Source organism: Scyliorhinus torazame, chromosome 22 (genome assembly GCF_047496885.1).
Source record: "Scyliorhinus torazame isolate Kashiwa2021f chromosome 22, sScyTor2.1, whole genome shotgun sequence".
Lineage (NCBI taxonomy): Eukaryota > Metazoa > Chordata > Chondrichthyes > Carcharhiniformes > Scyliorhinidae > Scyliorhinus > Scyliorhinus torazame.
This window is the reverse complement of record NC_092728.1, coordinates 97,139,352-97,161,470: the sequence shown is the minus strand read 5'-3', so window position 1 is coordinate 97,161,470 and position 22,119 is coordinate 97,139,352. Positions and strand designations below refer to the sequence as shown.

Here is a 22,119-nt window from a genome sequence, read left to right as displayed (position 1 = left end):
AACAACGGCCCACCTGACAATATAAGCATCAAATAAAACAAACCCTCCCAAGGTGGAAAAAAAGGGGAAAAAAGAATCAGGAATCGCCTATGGTCACCATTGAAATATATGGTCCACCCCCCCCTAATATTCAATGCCATCCAATCCCCGAAAGAGTACCGTGAATGACACCCATTAATTGTAGACACCCCAACCCCCCTCCCAGACTCCTCCCCTCCACTTCCTCTTGTAAAACTCCTCCCCCCGAACCTCGGTCCCTTCCCCCAACTTTCCACCCCGGCTAGACCACTCGGACCCTGTTCTGCCAGGCTCCGATGGCCCGCAGCCCCTCCCCCCCCACCTCACTCCTGTTCACTGGCCGGCTTAAACCGGCCAGCGTGGAGGCCCCTGCCCGGGTCTCCTTCCCCCTTGCCCGGTCCCAGGAAAACCAAGAAATCCCCTTTAGCACACAACCCCCGCATACACACCCAAGCCCCAAAGAACCATCATTGCAATTGAAAGTCCCATCTCTTCCCTTGTCCAAATATATACAGCGTCGACTCATTTAGCACATACACCAACGCGCAGTGAAAAAATAAAGTTACATGAGGCTACATCGGTACACGACCATTTCTCAGTTCTGCCACAGTCCTTCTGCCTTCGCAAATTCCTCCACTGCTTCTGCCGTCCCAAAATAAAAGTCCTTGGATTTGTAGATCACCCTCAACCTAGCTGGATGTACTATGCCGCACTGCACCTTGCTGATGTACAGCGCCTTCTTCACCTGGCTGAAGGCAGCCCACCTCCTCGCCAGCTCCACCGTAAAGTCCTGGTATACACGTATACCAGCTCCACCCCACTGCACCACCCGCTTCTGCTTTGCCCAGCTCAGGACCTTCTCCTTCACGCTGTACCCACGGAAACACAGATTTACTACTCTTGACGCCTTTGGTACAGGCCTCCACGACCGATGAGCCCGATCCAGTTCATATCGGGTGGGATCGTCCCCCTCCCCCAATAGCTTCGCCAACATTGTGGCAAAATACTCCGTCGGTCTCGGGCCTTCCACCCCGTCGGGCAGACCCACAAACCTCACATTCTGTCGCCGGGATCTGTTTTCCAGGTCTTCCATTTTGGCTCGCAGACCCTGGTTGGTCTTTATCACCCTCCGCAACTCCTTCCCCATCGAGGTGAGTTGATCACTGTGCTGCGATAATGCCTCTTCCACTTCCTTCAGCGCCTCGCCTCGCTCCCGCACCTCCGCCACTGTGGTTGATACCGCCGCCCTCACCGGGGCAATCGCCTCCTCCACCAGCACTTTCAATACCGCCCCCATCTCCTTCGACATCTCTTCCATGTGTTTTGTGAACTGTTTTTCGTCATTACCTTGGTCATTTCTTCTGCTGTGAGCGATGCGGCCTCCCCTGGTGCTCCAGCCTCCGCTTTCCTTACAGTTCCTGCGCTGACTTTTTCACTCCCGGCGGACTTCCGTTAACCCCCTTTTTCACGGTCGTTTTTCTCCCAAACTTGGACATTTCTCCTCCCTGTGCCTTCTTGCAGCTTTCCAGCTTCCGTTGCCCCCGGGACCGGGCGTTAAAACTCCGAAATTCCTATTCCTGAGCGGGAGCCCTCCAGTGTGCGGCTGCCTCCCGCCCGCCGTCACCGGAAGACGGTTCTGGTTGTTAGAAGTCAATCATCTCAGTCCCAGGACATCACTGCAGGAGTTCCTCAGGATCGTATCCTAGGCACAATCATCTTCAGCTGATTCATCAATGAACTTCCCTCCATCGTAAGATCAGAAGTGGTTACTGTTCGCTGATATGACCACACTGTTCAGCACCATTTGCGGCCCCTCGGACAGTCCATGCTGATAAGTGGTAAATAACATTCGCACCACACGTGAGCCAGGCAGTGACCATCTGCAGCAAGAGAGAATCTAATCATCTCCCCTTGGACATTCAATGGTATTACCATCCCATCACTGACTCCCACACTATCAACAACCTGGGGCTTACCATTGACCAGAAACTGAAATTGACATATAAATACTGTGGCTACAGAAGCAGGTCAGAGGGTAGGAATCCACCATCTACAAGGCACAAGTCAGGAATATGATGGAACACTGTCCATTCGCCTGGATGCGTGCAGCTCCAAAAACATTCAAGAAGCTCAACACCACAAAGCAGCTACTTAATTGGCACCCTGTCCACCACCTTAAGCATTCACTCCCTCCACCACCGACACACAGTGGCTGAAATGTGAACCATCTACAAGATGCACTGAGCTAACTCACCAAGGCTCCTTCGACAGCACCTTCCAAACCCGTGAGCTCTGTCATCTAGAAGGACAAGTGCAGCAGATGCATGGGAACACCGCCACCTGCAGGTTTCCCGCCCCCCAAGCTACACATCATTCTGAATTGGAACAAAATCATCAATCCTTCACTGACATTGGCCAAAATCCTGCACGTTGGGCGTACCTGAACCACATGGACTGCCGCGGTTCAGGAATGCGGCTGACCATCGCTTCCAGGCCTTTTGGCCAGGATGAGCGTGAGGTCAGATGTGATACCTAGATCTGTGTGTCTCTCTTGTGGGGACCATGAAATTGGATTCTGTTTGGGTTGTTTTTGGAGCAGGCGGGGGGCTGGGTTGGGGTTTGCCCCTGCCCACACTCTGACTTGTAACTCTGATGAAGTAATTTAAAAAATGAATGCGGCTGACACCACCTTTTACGATAAGGGATGAGCAATAAATGTGAAGCCTAACTTCACAGATTTCACAGAATGTACAGTGCAGAAGGAGGCCATTCGGCCCATCGGGTCTGCACTGGCCCTTGGAAAGAGCACCCTACTCACCCAAACCTCCACCCTAACCCTGCAACTCAGTAACCCCACCCAACAATTTTGGACACTAAGGGCAATTTAGCATGGCCAGTCCAACTAACCTGCACATCTTTGGACTGTGGGAGGAAACCCACGCACACACGGGGAGAACATGCAGACTCCGTGCAGACAGTGACCAAGCGGGGAATCGAACCTGGGATCCTGGGGCTGTGAAGCCACAGTGCTAACCACTGTGCTACCGTGCCACCCTATGCTCACAACCCATGATTACGTTTTTAAAAGGGCAGCACGATGCACAGTGGGTTAGCACTGCTGCCTCACGCTGCCGAGGTCCCAGGTTCGATCCCGGCTCTGGGTCACTGTCCGTGTGGAGTTTGCACATTCTCCCCGTGTCTGCGTGGGTTTCACCCCCACACCCCAAAGATGTGCAAGGTAGGTGGATTGGCCACGTTAAATTACCCCTTAATTGGAAAAAATGAATAGGGTACTCTAAATTTATATTTTTAAAAAATGATCACTTTTAAAAAAATTGGTAATTCAGGTACACATTTTGAAATGTCAAGAACTAGTACAGAAAATAATCAGAAGGCCGATGCTATTCTCGCCTTTATATGTTTTTATTTTTTATCAATTAAGGGGCAATTTAGCGCGGCCTGACACTGTCGCCCCTACCCCCTCTGGGGACTCCCCGGAATCTGGCACATCATAATTGAAGGTTCTTTTGTTATTCTGCCTCCATAGATAGTTCAGATAGTGCCCCTATTGGGCCCCCTCCACCAACACCCAACACCCCGCCTCCCTCCCTCCCCACCACACTCCCCTCCCTCCCCCACTCTCCTCTCCCCTCCCTCCCCCCACTCTCCTCTCCCCTCCCTCCCCCACTCTCCTCTCCCCTCCCTCCCCCACTCTCCTCTCCCCTCCCCCACTCTCCTCTCCCCTCCCCCCACTCTCCTCTCCCCTCCCCCACTCTCCTCTCCCCTCCCCCCCACTCTCCTCTCCCCTCCCCCCACTCTCCTCTCCCCTCCCCCACTCTCCTCTCCCTCCCCCCCACTCTCCTCTCCCCTCCCTCCCCCCACTCTCCTCTCCCCTCCCCCCCACTCTCCTCTCCCCTCCCCCCCACTCTCCTCTCCCCTCCCTCCACTCTCCTCTCCCCTCCCTCCCCCCCACTCTCCTCTCCCCTCCCTCCCCCACTCTCCTCTCCCCTCCCTCCCCCCACTCTCCTCTCCCCTCCCCCCCACTCTCCTCTCCCCTCCCCCCCACTCTCCTCTCCCCTCCCTCCCCCACTCTCCTTTTCCCCCACTCCCCCACTCTCCTCTCCCCCCACTCTCCTCTCCCCTCCCTCCCCCCACTCTCCTCTCCCCTCCCTCCCCCCACTCTCCTCTCCCCTACCTCCCCCCTCTCCCCTCCCTCCCCCCTCTCTCCTCTCCCCTCCCCCCCACTCTCCTCTCCCCTCCCTCCCCCCCACTCTCCTCTCCCCTCCCTCCCCCACTCTCCTCTCCCCTCCCTCACCCCACTCTCCTCTCCCCTCCCTCCCCCCACTCTCCTCTCTCCTCCCTCCCCCACTCTCCTCTCCCCTCCCTCCCCCCCACTCTCCACTCCCCTCCCTCCCCCCACTCTCCTCTCCCCTCCCTCCCCCCACTCTCCTCTCCCCTCCCTCCAAACCGCCTTCCTTTCCCTTCTGTTGGGACAGAGGCGAGGTTATTGGGTCTCTCCAACGTAATGTTTAGTGCATGTACCGTTAGTTTTTCAGTACAACTCTTGTGAACTATTTTAATAATCAGAGTATCCAACCCCCCCCCCCCCCCGTACGTTGGGACAGAGGGGAGGATACCCTGTTTCACCAACGTGAAAAAATATGTTCATTCCACTTTGGGTTGTCGGGGTGAGACCCGCACAGACACTGGGAGAATGTGCAAACTCCACACAGACGGTGACTCAGGGCTGGGATCTAACCCGGGTCCTTGGCTGAATCGTGGGGTGGGGGGGGGGGGGCGTTTTTCCTGTGCTCCGCCCTCTCAGAAAAGGCATCCTCGAGGAGTCCGCCGCATGCCGTCGCGACGGCCTCAGGACGTCACCCGGGACCCTATCCCTGTGGGAAACACCGCTCACCTGTTAATAATTTACACTTAGTCAAATTCTGAAGAAGTATTTATTTCAATCGAGCTTGCAAGAGCGGGTGCCTCCAGTAAGCAATAGCAGACACAAAGAATTCACACAGCACCACTTTGTTATATACAATCCATGAAAATACAATCCGTGGGAAACCATCCGTGAGAAACACATCTCACAAACTATAGAAAGGGCAGTTCCCTTATTAGTGATCCCTTATTTGGCCTCCCCCTTGCATAGTGATTTCTGTCCGCTCCTGGTACATCCTTGGACCGGCAGTTAAAGATAAGAATGAGGCCCCCTGCTTGCACCTGCTATCTCCCCCTTGCTTAGCAAGTTCTGTTATTGTACATCCCGTTCTTCCCTGAAGGTCATCCTGGTACATCGTTATAATAATTCGCTCACTATAGCTTACTCAGAACTTGACATGTTAATTTTCCCATCATGCTTCATTGTTGACATCTGAACTGTGAACCAGAGTATATACATGTAAAAACAACACAAAAGCAACACAGGATGTTCATTTCTCACAAATCCCCATTTTTTTCTTTTACTGTTGTTGCTTTTTACACTTCGTAGCCTCTTCTAACCTACCCCAAAATTGTCCAACATCCTCTCAACTTCCCTTTCTATGGGGCCGTCCTCTCCTTCAGTCTCCCCACTTTCTAGTAGGCAAATTGTATCCTGACCCAGGGGCATCTGCTTGGTCAAGGCTGTTTCGATGAGCCTCTGCACCAAGCCTCTGGCGCACGGGATGATGCAACAGCCTATTGCCGCCAATGCTCCTATCACCACGATGATGGAGGTGAGGATGGATTCAATTAACCCTTTCCATTTCCCAAACATTGATTCAAGCCACCCAGTCATGGATGTGTCTGCCCCTGAGTTGTCTGCCATTTCCACAGCCAGAGTGGTTAACCCTTGTAGCGCACGGGTAATCGATCCGTCGGGTGCCGTGTTGTTGGGGACAAACGTGCAACACTGTCCTTTGAGCATAACGCATACACCACCTTTCTCTGCCAAAATCATATCCAGAGCCAATCTATTCTCCCAGGCCATTCTACTGGTTGCGTCCAGTTGTTCTGCTATGCCCTTCACGGCGTCCCTGGTATAATTGATGAACCTCTGTTGATTATAGTATATATAGTTTATCCAATCCACATTCTTATTGATCGTAACCCACCAGAAGAGGGACTCGAACCCAGCTGCAATCTGATTTTGGGCTTTGAACTCATCTGGTACTCCTCTGGGAATGCCAACGGAGTCCAGTTAAATCCTGTCATCAAATGAGGTAGGTATGCCCCGTTTAGATCGTCCCCCTTTTACACTCCCCCTCTCCTCTTGTCTTTCATAGGCTATACTGAACGGAATGGCGAACTGAACTAATGCGCATGTCCCTTTCCATTGGGGGGGTAGAGTGGGTCTTCGAATCTTTCCTCCGCAATACCACCATATATCCGCACGTGGTATTTTTAGTGATGTGTAATTGCCGTGGGTGGTCACGTTCTTAGTCTCAATACAAGTCTTGGGTTCTCCCATATCTTTACTTAGTCCCGTATCAGAACGACTTATACACGATTTGTGATGCGTCACGGTAACCAAGAAGGAGGGAGGGTTTGCTGATAGTTTCTTATTAACAGGAGGAAACATCAGAGATAGGGCAGTGCAGGTCTTGTTGCCCCAGGCTGTCGCATCTTGGTACAAGGCCATCATACATTCCATGCTCCCTCTATTTTCTGTCCACCCCAGTGGAAAGGGCTCCATATGGGCCTGTGGTCTACCTGATGCGCAAGCATAACAATTGTCTTTCTCCAGCGACTGGGCCGAATACCTCACCCACTCAATCCACGCATTCTGTTCCTCATAGCCGGTCTCGATCTCAAAGGCTTGCTCTAAATCTTTTACTTCAATTATTTTGACTCCCTGTTCTTTCTCCGCCATGTCGCCCCTAGTGTCATTAGTGGGAGTTGCTCCCTGGTCTAATGAGATACGGAAGCAGCATTCAGTCTTGTCATTTCTCATGATTACCCCGAATATCTCATTTCTAAGTGAACAAACCCTATTGCCTGTCTCAATCCAGGCCGTGTGTTTTACGGTGATGTATACGGGGTGACAAGTTCCAGCCTTGCACGTTGAGGGGGAATTTCCATTAATCTGGTGAATGGATACGACCGGTGGTGCCCCTCTGGGCAATTGGCAGAACCTTTTCAGCCAGCCCTCCCTCTCCGTAATCATCCCCCCTCGGTAATAATGAAGAGAATCTACCCTAAACTCATTCCATTCCCCGCTGACTCGCAGTCTATGAGAGTGCATAGATCAGTCTGTATTACCTGAGGGTACCGATTTTCTGGGATTGTCAATGTAAACATATGACCGATTCCGAACTCCCACATCATTAATATTAGTATACATTGCATAGTCCATTTTAGCTGTAGTTCCGTCATATTATTGAACAGTTCAGGATTTAGTGTCTTTTCAATCTTATCTTTAATGGTTCCTCAGTGGCCTCCACATGCCATTGTTCCTGTTCAGGTGGTGATTTAACGGGACCCTTCGTTCTGCTGTAATGAGTCCAACCTTTTTCCGCGGTTCGTATGGCAGTCTCTGTGGTTAACAAAACCAGGAACGGTCCGTCCCAAGTGGGTTGAAGCTTGGTTTCTTTCCACGATTTCACCAGTACCCAATCTCCTGGTTTAAATTTGTGGACTGCGAATTCAAGGGGAGGTGTCTGCGCTAGCAGTCCTTGTCTCCTGAGGAATGATAATGAGGAACAGTGCCAGTATATATTTCTTTACATAGATATCTTTACATTCTGCAATGGGCAATTCCCCCATTGTTCCAAGGTATGGCAATCCAAACAACATTTTGTATGGGGACAACCCCAAATCTTTTCTTGGAGCCGTTCGGATTCTTAGAAGGGCTATCGGTAAGCATTTTGTCCAGGGGGGCCTAGTCTCGAGTATTATTTTTGACAAATTATTTTTAAGGGTTTGATTCATCCTTTCCACCCGTCCTGATGAGGCGGGGTGCCAAGGAATTTATCTCCAAACTTCTAGTAGTGCCTTCTTTAATAGAATCGACAAATTCATCTACAGAAAACCTATATGTTTAATAAGTTATTGTGTTTGATATTTTAAAATAAATGTTTAGAATTAGCCTGGAAATTAAAACTTCAAACCATGTGGAAGCTGGTCTTAAAAAAAAAACCAAAACAACTTTGATTAAAAAGAACAGATCGTTCAAGGACATCTGATAACGGGAATTTGGCAGCAATCCAACCCTTACAATCGATGAATTTGAGCTGAAATACTATTATTGAAATGTTACTGAATCAGTAGTATCAAATTTGATGAATTTATTAATTATAATTATTATTTTGAAATGCCTGGTTGTTGGGCCCCTGCGGTTGGCAGGGTTGTATGCTATTTTGGGAACTTGCCGGACAGGGAACTGACACTGCGGTTGATAAGACCTTAGAGGTAAAGTGACTTCCCCTGACCGAGTCTATATTTTCTACCAACCCGTATCGGGGAACTATTTGCTCCCAAATGATTTTAGAGACTCCGCCTGCGGTGGCGGTGGTTGTAGGGTAAGCTTATTTCAGCCTTCCCACGGGTGATAGTTCAGTATTTGCAGCCTTCTCTGTAACAAACTGTCTCTCTCTCTCTCTCTCTGTACTGAAACAGTGACTCCAGGCATGTTGCAGACTTCTCTGTCTCTCTCTCTCTGTATTGAAACAGTGACTCCAGGCATGTTGCAGCCTTCTCTGTCTCTCTCTCTCTCTCTGTATTGAAACAGTGACTCCAGGCATGTTGCAGCCTTCTCTGTCTCTCTCTCTCTCTGTATTGAAACAGTGACTCCAGGCATGTTGCAGTCTTCTCTGTCTCTCTCTCTCTCTCTGTATTGAAACAGTGACTCCAGGCATGTTGCAGTCTTCTCTGTCTCTCTCTCTCTGTATTGAAACAGTGACTCCAGGCATGTTGCAGTCTTCTCTGTCTCTCTCTCTCTCTCTCTGTATTGAAACAGTGACTCCAGGCATGTTGCAGCCTTCTCTGTCTCTCTCTCTCTCTCTGTATTGAAACAGTGACTCCAGGCATGTTGCAGCCTTCTCTGTCTCTCTCTCTCTCTCTCTCTGTATTGAAACAGTGACTCCAGACATGTTGCACCCTTCTCTGTCTCTCTGTCTCTCTCTGTATTGAAACAGTGACTCCAGGCATGTTGCAGTCTTCTCTCTCTCTCTCTCTCTCCCTGTATTGAAACAGTGACTCCAGGCATGTTGCAGTCTTCTCTGTCTCTCTCTCTCTCTCTCTGTATTGAAACAGTGACTCCAGGCATGTTGCAGCCTTCTCTGTCTCTCTCTCTCTCTCTGTATTGAAACAGTGACTCCAGGCATGTTGCAGTCTTCTCTGTCTCTCTCTCTGTATTGAAACAGTGACTCCAGGCATGTTGCAGCCTTCTCTGTCTCTCTCTCTCTCTCTGTATTGAAACAGTGACTCCAGGCATGTTGCAGTCTTCTCTGTCTCTCTCTCTTTGTATTGAAACAGTGACTCCAGGCATGTTGCAGCCTTCTCTGTCTCTCTCTCTCTCTCTCTGTATTGAAACAGTGACTCCAGGCATGTTGCAGCCTTCTCTGTCTCTCTCTCTCTCTCTGTATTGAAACAGTGACTCCAGGCATGTTGCAGTCTTCTCTGTCTCTCTCTCTCTCTCTGTATTGAAACAGTGACTCCAGGCATGTTGCAGTCTTCTCTGTCTCTCTGTCTCTCTCTCTCTGTATTGAAACAGTGACTCCAGGCATGTTGCAGCCTTCTCTGTCTCTCTCTCCCTGTATTGAAACAGTGACTCCAGGCATGTTGCAGTCTTCTCTCTCTCTCTCTCTCTGTATTGAAACAGTGACTCGAGGCATGTTGCTGCCTTCTCTGTCTCTCTCTCTCTCTCTGTATTGAAACAGTGACTCCAGGCATGTTGCAGTCTTCTCTGTCTCTCTCTCTCTCTCTGTATTGATGATGTGGAGATTCGCCTGGGGAAGGAGCGGCGCTCCGAAGGCTAGTGACATCGAAACAAACCTGTTGGACTTTAACCTGGTGTTGTAAGACTTCATCTCTGTATTGAAACAGTGACTCCAGGCATGTTGCAGTCTTCTCTGTCTCTCTCTCTCTGTATTGAAACAGTGACTCCAGGCATGTTGCAGCCTTCTCTGTCTCTCTCTCTCTCTCTGTATTGAAACAGTGACTCCAGGCATGTTGCAGTCTTCTCTGTCTCTCTCTCTCTGTATTGAAACAGTGACTCCAGGCATGTTGCAGCCTTCTCTGTCTCTCTCTCTCTCTCTGTATTGAAACAGTGACTCCAGGCATGTTGCAGCCTTCTCTGTCTCTCTCTCTCTCCTTGTATTGAAACAGTGACTCCAGGCATGTTGCAGTCTTCTCTCTCTCTCTCTCTCTCCCTCCCTGTATTGAAACAGTGACTCCAGGCATGTTGCAGTCTTCTCTGTCTCTCTCTCTCTCTCTCTGTATTGAAACAGTGACTCCAGGCATGTTGCAGTCTTCTCTGTCTCTCTCTCTCTGTATTGAAACAGTGACTCCAGGCATGTTGCAGCCTTCTCTGTCTCTCTCTCTCTCTCTGTATTGAAACAGTGACTCCAGGCATGTTGCAGCCTTCTCTGTCTCTCTCTCTCTCCCTGTATTGAAACAGTGACTCCAGGCATGTTGCAGTCTTCTCTGTCTCTCTCTCTCTCTCTCTGTATTGAAACAGTGACTCCAGGCATGTTGCAGTCTTCTCTGTCTCTCTCTCTCTGTATTGAAACAGTGACTCCAGGCATGTTGCAGTCTTCTCTGTCTCTCTCTCTCTGTATTGAAACAGTGACTCCAGGCATGTTGCAGCCTTCTCTGTCTCTCTCTCTCTGTATTGAAACAGTGACTCCAGGCATGTTGCAGTCTTCTCTGTCTCTCTCTCTCTGTATTGAAACAGTGACTCCAGGCATGTTGCAGTCTTCTCTGTCTCTCTCTCTCTGTATTGAAACAGTGACTCCAGGCATGTTGCAGCCTTCTCTGTCTCTCTCTCTCTCTCTGTATTGAAACAGTGACTCCAGGCATGTTGCAGCCTTCTCTGTCTCTCTCTCTCTCTCTCTCTGTCTCTCTCTCTTTCCGTATCTCTCTGTCTCTCTCTCTCTCTGTCTCTATATCTCTGTCTCTCTCTCTTTCCGTATCTCTCTGTCTCTCTCTCTGTCTCTCTCTGTCTCTTTCTCTCTCTGTATCTCTCTGTCTGTCTCTCTCTGTCTCTCTCTCTGTATCTCTCTTTTTTTGCAGGAACGGAGATGGGTTGAAGTGTGTATACTTCAACGCAAGAAGCATCAGGAATAAGGTGGGTGAACTTAAGGCATGGATCGGTACTTGGGACTACGATGTGGTGGCCATCACGGAAACTTGGATAGAAGAGGGGCAGAAATGGTTGTTGGAGGTCCCTGGTTATAGATGTTTCAATAAGATTAGGGAGGGTGGTAAAAGAGGTGGGGGGGGTGGCATTATTAATTAGAGATAGTATAACAGCTGCAGAAAGGCAGTTCGAGGAGTATCACCCTATTGAGGTAGTATGGGTTGAAGTCAGAAATAGGAAAGGAGCAGTCACCTTGTTAGGAGTTTTCTATAGGCCCCCCAATAGTAGCAGAGATGTGGAGGAACAGATTGGGAAACAGATTTTGGAAAGGTGCAGAAGTCATAGGGTAGTAGTCATGGGGGACTTTAACTTCCCAAATATTGAGTGGAAACTCTTTAGATCAAATAGTTTGGATGGGGTGGTGTTTGTGCAGTGTGTCCAGGAAGCTTTTCTAACGCAGTATGTAGATTGTCCGACCAGAGGAGGGGCAATATTGGATTTAGTACTGGGTAATGAACCAGGGCAAGTGATAGATTTGTTAGTGGGGGAGCATTTTGGAGATAGTGACCACAATTCTGTGACTTTCACTTTAGTAATGGAGAGGGATAGGTACGTGCAACAGGGCAAGGTTTACAATTGGGGGAAGGGTAAATACGATGTTGTCAGACAAGAATTGAAGTGCATAAGTTGGGAACATAGGCTGGCAGGGAAGGACACAAGTGAAATGTGGAACTTGTTCAAGGAACAGGTGCTACGTGTCCTTGATAGGTATGTCCCTGTCAGGCAGGGAAGAGATGGTCGAGTGAGGGAACCATGGTTGACAAGAGAGGTTGAATGTCTTGTTAAGAGAAAAAAGGTGACTTATGTAAGGCTGAGGAAACAAGGTTCAGACAGGGCATTGGAGGGATACAAGATAGCCAGGAGGGAACTGAAGAAAGGGATTAGGAGAGCTAAGAGAGGGCATGAACAATCTTTGGCGGGTAGGATCAAGGAAAACCCCAAGGCCTTTTACACATATGTGAGAAATATGAGAATGACTAGAGCGAGGGTAGGTCCGATCAAGGACAGTAGCGGGAGATTGTGTATTGAGTCTGAAGAGATAGGAGAGGTCTTGAATGAGTACTTTTCTTCTGTATTTACAAATGAGAGGGGCGATATTGTTGGAGAGGACAGTGTGAAACAGATTGGTAAGCTCGAGGAAATACTTGTTAGGAAGGAAGATGTGTTGGGCATTTTGAAAAACTTGAGGATAGACAAGTCCCCCGGGCCTGACGGGATATATCCAAGGATTCTATGGGAAGCAAGAGATGAAATTGCAGAGCCGTTGGCAATTATCTTTTCGTCCTCACTGTCAACAGGGGTGGTACCAGGGGATTGGAGAGTGGCGAATGTCGTGCCCCTGTTCAAAAAAGGAACTAGGGATAACCCTGGGAATTATAGGCCAGTTAGTCTTACTTCGGTGGTAGGCAAAGTAATGGAAAGGGTACTGAAGGATAGGATTTCTGAGCATCTGGAAAGACACTGCTTGATTAGGGATAGTCAGCACGGATTTGTGAGGGGTAGGTCTTGCCTTACAAATCTTATTGAATTCTTTGAGGAGGTGACCAAGCATGTGGATGAAGGTAAAGCAGTGGATGTAGTGTACATGGATTTTAGTAAGGCATTTGATAAAGTTCCCCATGGTAGGCTTCTGCACAAAGTAAGGAGGCATGGGATAGTGGGAAATTTGGCCAGTTGGATAACGAACTGGCTAACCGATAGAAGTCAGAGAGTGGTGGTGGATGGCAAATATTCAGCCTGGATCCCAGTTACCAGTGGTGTACCGCAGGGATCAGTTCTGGGTCCTCTGCTGTTTGTGATTTTCATTAATGACTTGGATGAGGGAGTTGAAGGGTGGGTCAGTAAATTTGCAGACGATACGAAGATTGGTGGAGTTGTGGATAGTAAGGAGGGCTGTTGTCGGCTGCAAAGAGACATAGATAGGATGCAGAGCTGGTCTGAGAAGTGGCAGATGGAGTTTAACCCTGAAAAGTGTGAGGTTGTCCATTTTGGAAGGACAAATATGAATGCGGAATACAGGGTTAACGGTAGAGTTCTTGGCATTGTGGAGGAGCAGAGAGACCTTGGGGTCTATGTTCATACATCTTTGAAAGTTGCCACTCAAGTGGATAGAGCTGTGAAGAAGGCCTATGGTGTGCTCGCGTTCGTTAACAGAGGGATTGAATTTAAGAGCCGTGAGGTGATGATGCAGCTGTACAAAACTTTGGTAAGGCCACATTTGGAGTACTGTGTACAGTTCTGGTCGCCTCATTTTAGGAAGGATGTGGAAGCTCTGGAAAAGGTGCAAAGAAGATTTACCAGGATGTTGCCTGGAATGGAGAGTAGGTCTTACGAGGAAAGGTTGAGGGTGCTAGGCCTTTTCTCATTAGAGCGGAGAAGGATGAGGGGCGACTTGATAGAGGTTTATAAGATGATCAGGGGAATAGATAGAGTAGACAGTCAGAGACTTTTTCCCCAGGTGGAACACACCATTACAAGGGGACATAAATTTAAGGTGAAAGGTGGAAGATATAGGAGGGATATCAGAGGTAGGTTCTTTACCCAGAGAGTAGTGGGGGCATGGAATGCACTGCCTGTGGAAGTAGTTGAGTCGGAAACATTAGGGACCTTCAAGCAGCTGTTGGATAGGTACATGGATTACGGGAAAATGATATAGTGTAGATTTATTTGTTCTTAAGGGCAGCACGGTAGCATTGTGGATAGCACAATTGCTTCACAGATCCATGGTCCCAGGTTCGATTCCGGCTTGGGTCATTGTCTGTGCGGAGTCTGCACGTCCTCCCCGTGTCTGCGTGGGTTTCCTCCGGGTGCTCCGGTTTCCTCCCACAGTCCAAAGATGTGCGGGTTAGGTGAATTGGCCAATGATAAATTGCCCTTAATGTCCAAATTGCCCTTGGTGTTGGGTGGAGGTGTTGAGTTTGGGTAGGGTGCTCTTTCCAAGAGCTGGTGCAGACTCAAAGGGCCGAATGGCCTCCTTCTGCACTGTAAATTCAATGATAATCTATGATTAATCTAGGACAAAGGTTCGGCACAACATCGTGGGCCGAAGGGCCTGTTCTGTGCTGTATTTTCTATGTTCTATGTTCTCTCAGTCTCTGTATCTCTCTCTCTCTGCCTGTCTCTCTATCTCTCTCTGTCTGTCTCTCTCTCTCTGTCTCTGTATCTCTCTGTCTCTCTCTCTCTCTGCCTGTCTCTCTCTCTCTCCGTATCTCTCTGTCTCTCTCTCTCTGTATCTCTCTCAGTCTCTGTATCTCTCTCTGTCTGTCTCTCTCTCTCTCTGTCTGGTTCGCTTCCCCCTGTCGGGTGTTTATTCTCCCACAGTCCCATGCCTGCTCTTCTAATCATACCCCTTTCTTCCCCCGTGAATAGGATACTCGTAATGGACATTAATTCGGTCCATGTGTATATATTAGGACCTAAGAACTGATTGAATTGTTCCGCCAGTCCTAAGGGGTCTTCTATTAACGTACATAGATATCTTTTTTTTTTAATGCTCTAACTTCTCCTGAATTTAAAGATGAATTTACAAATCCTACTTCTCCCTCTCCAATAGGAACTTCCCGAAGGAGGTTCATTTTTGTTATTTCTGGTTCCTTTCCCTGTCCTTTTGTGGATCTTAATATCATTTGACTCTCTCCTTCTTTTTCAGGGACTTTCTCTGATTTGCCTTTATTCATTTGTTGGTCATTTGGCGAGTCCTTGTCGTTTGACTTATTCTTATAAGGGGGTGGTAAATTATCTAGGACGTCCCATTGTTTAAGAGGGGCTGTGCGAACGTCTTCGCCCTGTGGGATTAATGGATATATTCGGGTGGCGTTCCTGCTGGGAAGCCAACAGCTCGCGTAGATTACTTCTTTATCGGAACAGGGTTTTTTATCATTGACATATATATTCAAAATTTGGCACACCCAATCTTCGTCCGAACCGTATTTCGGCCAAAAGACTGAGGGTTTACGGATTGCTTCTTTTATCCATGTGAAGCAACAAAATGTTATCATTGTTTTCCTGTCCTTATTTTTTTGTACGTGGCTCTCAAAATCCCAATTCACTAACATCCGACCCACTGGACTTTCTGGTGGGATATTCTTAGGGATTCTCTTATCAGCGACGTCTCCTTGTTTCGAGTTTTTACTTCCCATTGTAATGTACTCAACTTTCACTTATTTCTAAGTAAAGTGTCCAGTTATGACCCTGTCACAACAATCACAATCCTGAAAGTACTTATATCATCAATCCGCCCATACACTTATACGGATGTCTAGATATAAACTCCAGAGTCCTTATATCATCAATCCGCCCCTGCGGATGTTTAGATACGAACCCAAGTCAACAAGGTAATACTTAAACGTCGTTTTTCTTACCTTGCTCCGTGCACAGAGTTGCCTGACTTTCACTTCCACGGCGTGCCGGCCACTATGCTCCGTTAGTTGCTTCTTCAGAATGACTACCCTAGGAACGTGTTCAGTTGACTGTGGGTGACTACTCAAGATGAAGTACGAGACCGTTTAAATGACGGGACGCGTCTTCCCGGTTCCTCTTGAGTCGCCCCCCTCGATCAATGAAAACTATCCCGGCGACGAGCCCCCAATTGTGGGAAACACCGCTCACCTGTTAATAATTTACACTTAGTCAAATTCTGAAGAAGTATTTATTATCGAGCTTGCAAGAGCGGGTGCCTCCAGTAAGCAATAGCAGACACACAGAATTCACACAGCATCACTTTGTGATATACAATCCATGAAAATACAATCCGTGGGAACATATCCGTGAGAAACACATCCCACAAACTATAGACAGGGCAGTTCCCTTATTAGTGATCCCTTATTTGGTCTCCCCCTTGCATAGTGATTTCTGTCCGCTCCTGGTACATCCTTGGACCGGCAGTTAAAGATAAGAATGAGGCCCCCTGCTTGCACCTGCTATCTCCCCCTTGCTTAGCAAGTTCTGTTATTGTACATCCCGTTCTTCCCTGAAGGTCATTCTGGTACATCGTTATAATAATTCGCTCACTGTAGCTTACTCAGAACTTGACATGTTAATTTTCCCATCATGCTTCATTGTTGACATCTTAATTGTGAACCAGAGTATATACATGTAAAAACAACACAAAAACAATACAGAATGTTCATTTCTAACATCCCGATGCTCCGCCCCCGATGGGCCGAGTCCCCGATGGCAAAGGTCGCTTGTCCTCAAATTCGGGGACCTCGGCTGGTGGTGCAGAGTGTGTCCAGCGCCGGCACAAACGAGGGGGGGGGGGGGCATTCCGCTGGCAGGAGGAGTTCCGTCGGGGGCAGGGGGGACTGGTGGGGGATGGTCCGGGGGTGGTGAGGGGTGTTACAGGTTGGCAGTATTTGGCCAGCCCTGGCCGGCCGAGTGTAGATTCCAGAATTTTAACTTTGGTGCTTCTGCAATAATAAAAGCACAACTTCCTTCAAATATTTTAATTGGGAAACTTTGTTTGGGCGGTGAGTTGATTCTTAGCATTTTGGGTGGAGCTGGGAAGCTCTGGCAAACCCTGGGTGGTGCTGGGAAGAATACATTTGCCTGAGGGCATGAGCGATTCAGCCATGAAAGTAAACAGGTTTTGTGCAAAACGACACCGACTTGTAAGAAGCGTTTCTATTGCAGGCTTGCAAACACTCGTGAGGTCAAGGGCCTCTGCACATGTGATTCTCCCTCCCTTGAACGCATAGGTGCATCAAAGCAGTAGCGTGAGACCAGTAATAGCTGGCGCCACATTGTACGGCGAGGCCGCTACAGGCCGCCGCTGTGCGCATGCGTGGCCACGGACCCAGCCATTCTAAGGCCGTATCCGCAGGTAAAGCTGGGCTCTTGACGTGGCACGGCTGCTCATTGCCCACCAGGTGGAGGATTGGTGCGGGTAGGGGGGTCGTCTTTTTGGTCGTAAGACCTGATGGACATAGCCGCAGAATCGGTGAATCCAGCCCCACATCTTAAGATCAATCTAGAGCAAGCACAAGAAACTAAATTGACTCCTTGTGTTTTATATTTCTGACCCACGCCCCGCCTCAATAAACATGATACAGTGTAACCCTCCCTCAGTGAGTGAGATACAGTGTAACCTTCCCACAGTGAGTGAGATACAGTGTTACCCTCCCTCAGTGAGTGAGATACAGTGTTACCCTTCCTCAGTGAGTGAGATACAGTGTAACCCTCCCTCAGTGAGTGAGATACAGTGTAACCCTCCCACAGTGAGTGAGATACAGTGTTACCCTCCCTCAGTGAGTGAGATACAGTGGAACCCTCCCTCAGTGAGTGAGATACAGTGTAACCCTCCCTCAGTGAGTGAGATACAGTGTAACCCTCCCTCAGTGAGTGAGATACAGTGTAACCCTCCCACAGTGAGTGAGATACAGTGACCCTCCCACAGTGAGTGAGATACAGTGTAACCCTCCCTCAGTGAGTGAGATACAGTGTAACCCTCCCTCAGTGAGTGAGATACAGTGTAACCCTCCCACAGTGAGTGAGATACAGTGACCCTCCCTCAGTGAGTGAGATACAGTGTAACCCTCCCACAGTGAGTGAGATACAGTGTAACCCTTCCTCAGTGAGTGAGATACAGTGTAACCCTCCCTCAGTGAGTGAGATACAGTGTAACCCTCCCACAGTGAGTGAGATACAGTGTAACCCTCCCTCAGTGAGTGAGATACAGTGTAACCCTCCCTCAGTGAGTGAGATACAGTGTTACCCTTCCTCAGTGAGTGAGATACAGTGTAACCCTCCCTCAGTGAGTGAGATACAGTGTAACCCTCCCTCAGTGAGTGAGATACAGTGTTACCCTTCCTCAGTGAGTGAGATACAGTGTAACCCTCCCTCAGTGAGTGAGATACAGTGTAACCCTCCCACAGTGAGTGAGATACAGTGTTACCCTACCTCAGTGAGTGAGATACAGTGGAACCCTCCCTCAGTGAGTGAGATACAGTGTAACCCTCCCTCAGTGAGTGAGATACAGTGTAACCCTCCCTCAGTGAGTGAGATACAGTGTAACCCTCCCACAGTGAGTGAGATACAGTGACCCTCCCACAGTGAGTGAGATACAGTGTAACCCTCCCTCAGTGAGTGAGATACAGTGTAACCCTCCCTCAGTGAGTGAGAAACAGTGTAACCCTCCCTCAGTGAGTGAGATACAGTGTTACCCTCCCTCAGTGAGTGAGATACAGTGTAACACTCCCTCAGTGAGTGAGATACAGTGTAACCCTCCCTCAGTGAGTGAGATACAGTGTAACACTCTCTCAGTGAGTGAGATACAGTGTAACCCTCCCTCAGTGAGTGAGAAACAGTGTAACCCTCCCTCAGTGAGTGAGATACAGTGTTACCCTCCCTCAGTGAGTGAGATACAGTGTAACCCTCCCTCAGTGAGTGAGATACAGTGTAACCCTTCCTCAGTGAGTGAGATACAGTGTAAACCTCCCACAGTGAGTGAGATACAGTGTTACCCTCCCAAAGTGAGTGAGATACACTGTAACCCTCCCTCAGTGTGTGATACAGTGTAACCCTCCCTCAGTGAGTGAGATACAGTGTAACCCTCCCTCAGTGAGTGAGATACAGTGTAACACTCCCTCAGTGAGTGAGATACAGTGTGACCCTCCCTCAGTGAGTGAGATACAGTGTAACCCTCCCTCAGTGAGTGAGATACAGTGTAACCCTCCCTCAGTGAGTGAGATACAGTGTAACCCTCCCTCAGTGAGTGAGATACAGTGTAACCCTCCCTCAGTGAGTGAGATACAGTGACCCTTCCTCAGTGAGTGAGATACAGTGTAACCCTCCCTCAGTGAGTAAGATACAGTGTAACCCTCCCGTAGTGTGTGTGATACAGCGTAACCCTCCCTCAGTGAGTGAGATACAGTGTGACACTCCCTCAGTGAGTGAGATGCAATGTAACCCTCCCTCAGTGAGTGAGATACAGTGTAACCCTCCCTCAGTGAGTGAGATACAGTGTAACCCTCCCTCAGTGAGTGAGATATAGTGTGACTCTCCCTCAGTGAGTGAGATACAGTGTAACCCTCCCACAGTGAGTGAGATACAGTGTAACCCTCCCTCAGTGAGTGAGATACAGTGACCCTCCCTCAGTGAGTGAGATACAGTGACCCTCCCACAGTGAGTGAGATACAGTGTGACCCTCCCTCAGTGAGTGAGATACAGTGTAACCCTCCCTCAGTGAGTGGGAAACAGTGTAACCCTCCCTCAGTGACTGAGATACAGTGTAACCCTCCCAAAGTGAGTGAGATACAGTGTAACCCTCCCTCAGTGAGTGAGATACAGTATAACCCTCCCTCAGTGAGTGAGATACAGTGTAACCCTCCCTCAGTGAGTGAGATACAGTGTAACACTCCCTCAGTGAGTGAGATACAGTGACCCTCCCTCAGTGAGTGGTAAACAGTGTAACCCACCCTCAGTGAGTGAGATACAGTGTAACCCTCCCTCAGTGAGTGAGATACAGTGTAACCCTCCCTCAGTGAGTGAGATACAGTATAACCCTCCCTCAGTGAGTGAGATACGGTGTAACCCTCCCTCAGTGAGTGAGATACAGTGTGACCCTCCCTCAGTGAGTGAGATACAGTAACCCTTCCTCAGTGAGTGAGATACAGTGTAACCTTCCCTCAGTGAGTGAGATACAGTGACCCTTCCTCAGTGAGTGAGATACAGTGCAACCCTCCCTCAGCGAGTAAGATACAGTGTAACCCTCCCGTAGTGTGTGTGATACAGCGTAACCCTCCCTCAGTGAGTGAGATACAGTGTGACACTCCCTCAGTGAGTGAGATACAGTGTAACCCTCCCTCAGTGAGTGAGATACAGTGTAACCCTCCCACAGTGAGTGAGATACAGTGTTACCCTCCCTCAGTGAGTGAGATACAGTGTAACCCTTCCTCAGTGAGTGAGATACAGTGTAACCCTCCCTCAGTGAGTGAGATACAGTGTAACCCTCCATCAGTGAGTGAGATACAGTGTAACCCTCCCTCAGTGAGTGAGATACAGTGTAACACTCCCTCAGTGAGTGAGATACAGTGTAACCCTCCCTCAGTGAGTGAGATACAGTGTAACCCTCCCACAGTGAGTGAGATAAAGTGTGACCCTCCCTCAGTGAGTGAGATACAGTGTAACACTCCCTCAGTGAGTGAGATACAGTGTGACCCTCCCTCAGTATGTGATACAGTGTAACAGTCCCTCAGTGAGTGAGATACAGAGTAACCCTCCCTCAGTGAGTGAGATACAGTGTAACCCTCCCTCAGTGAGTGAGATACAGTGTAACCCTCCCAAAGTGAGTGAGATACAGTGTAACCCTCCCACAGTGAGTGAGATACAGTGTAACCCTCCCTCAGTGTGTGATACAGTGTAACCCTCCCTCAGTGAGTGAGATACAGTGTAATCCTCCCTCAGTGAGTGAGATACAGTGTGACCCTCCCTCAGTGAGTGAGATAGTGTAATCCTCCCTCAGTGAGTGAGATACAGTGTAACCCTCCCTCAGTGAGTGAGATACAGTGACCCTTCCTCAGTGAGTGAGATACAGTGTAACCCTCCCACAGTGAGTGAGATACAGTGTAACCCTCCCTCAGTGAGTGAGATACTGCGTAACCCTCCCTCAGTGAGTGAGATACAGTGTAACCCTCCCTCAGTGAGTGAGATACAGTGTAACCCTTCCTCAGTGAGTGAGATACAGTGTAACCCTCCCTCAGTGAGTGAGATACAGTGTAACCCTCCCTCAGTGAGTCAGATACAGTGTAACCCTCCCTCAGTGAGTGAGATACAGTGTAACCCTCCCACAGTGAGTGAGATACAGTGTAACCCTCCCACAGTGAGTGAGATACAGTGTAACCCTCTCACAGTGAGTGAGATACAGTGTTACCCTCCCTCAGTGAGTGAGATACAGTGGAACCCTCCCACAGTGAGTGAGATACAGTGTGACCCTCCCTCAGTGAGTGAGATAAAGTGTGACCCTCCCTCAGTGAGTGAGATACAGTAACCCTTCCTCAGTGAGTGAGATACAGTGTAACTCTCCCACAGTGAGTGAGATACAGTGTAACCCTCCCGTAGTGTGTGTGATTCAGCGTAACCCTCCCTCAGTGAGTGAGATACAGTGTGACCCTCCCTCAGTGAGTGAGATACAGTGTAACCCTCCCTCAGTGAGTGAGATACGGTGTGACCCTCCCTCAGTGTGTGATACAGTGTGACCCTCCCACAGTGAGTGAGATACAGTGTGACCCTCCCTCAGTGAGTGAGATAAAGTGTAACACTCCCTCAGTGAGTGAGAAACAGTGTAACCCTCCCACAGTGTGTGAGATACAGTGTAATCCTCCCTCAGTGAGTGAGATACAGTGACCCTCCCACAGTGAGTGAGATACAGTGTGACCCTCCCTCAGTGAGTGAGATACAGGGTGACCCTCCCTCAGTGAGTGAGATACAGTGTAACCCTCCCTCAGTGAGTGAGATACAGTGTAACCCTCCCTCAGTGAGTGAGATACAGTGTAACCCTCCCTCAGTGAGTGAGATACAGTGACCCTTCCTCAGTGAGTGAGATACAGTGTAACCCTCCCTCAGTGAGTAAGATACAGTGTAACCCTCCCGTAGTGTGTGTGATACAGCGTAACCCTCCCTCAGTGAGTGAGATACAGTGTGACACTCCCTCAGTGAGTGAGATGCAGTGTAACCCTCCCTCAGTGAGTGAGATAGTGTAACCCTCCCTCAGTGAGTGAGATACAGTGTAACCCTCCCTCAGTGAGTGAGATACAGTGTGA

General features: G+C 49.0%; 1 protein-coding gene and 1 long non-coding RNA gene across 6 annotated transcripts in view; one reads left to right on the top strand and one right to left on the bottom strand.

The window, feature by feature from the left end:
- The window catches only part of LOC140399248 (adenylate kinase isoenzyme 1-like), a 242,246-nt gene that overhangs the window by 158,471 nt on the left and 61,656 nt on the right, over nt 1-22,119 (top strand). The window lies entirely within an intron of this gene.
- On the bottom strand, nt 4,960-15,910 carry LOC140399250 (uncharacterized). The gene is made up of 2 exons (XR_011937668.1): nt 15,724-15,910; nt 4,960-7,683 (listed from the first exon to the last, which is right to left on the bottom strand). It is a non-coding gene; the product is annotated as an uncharacterized lncRNA (long non-coding RNA).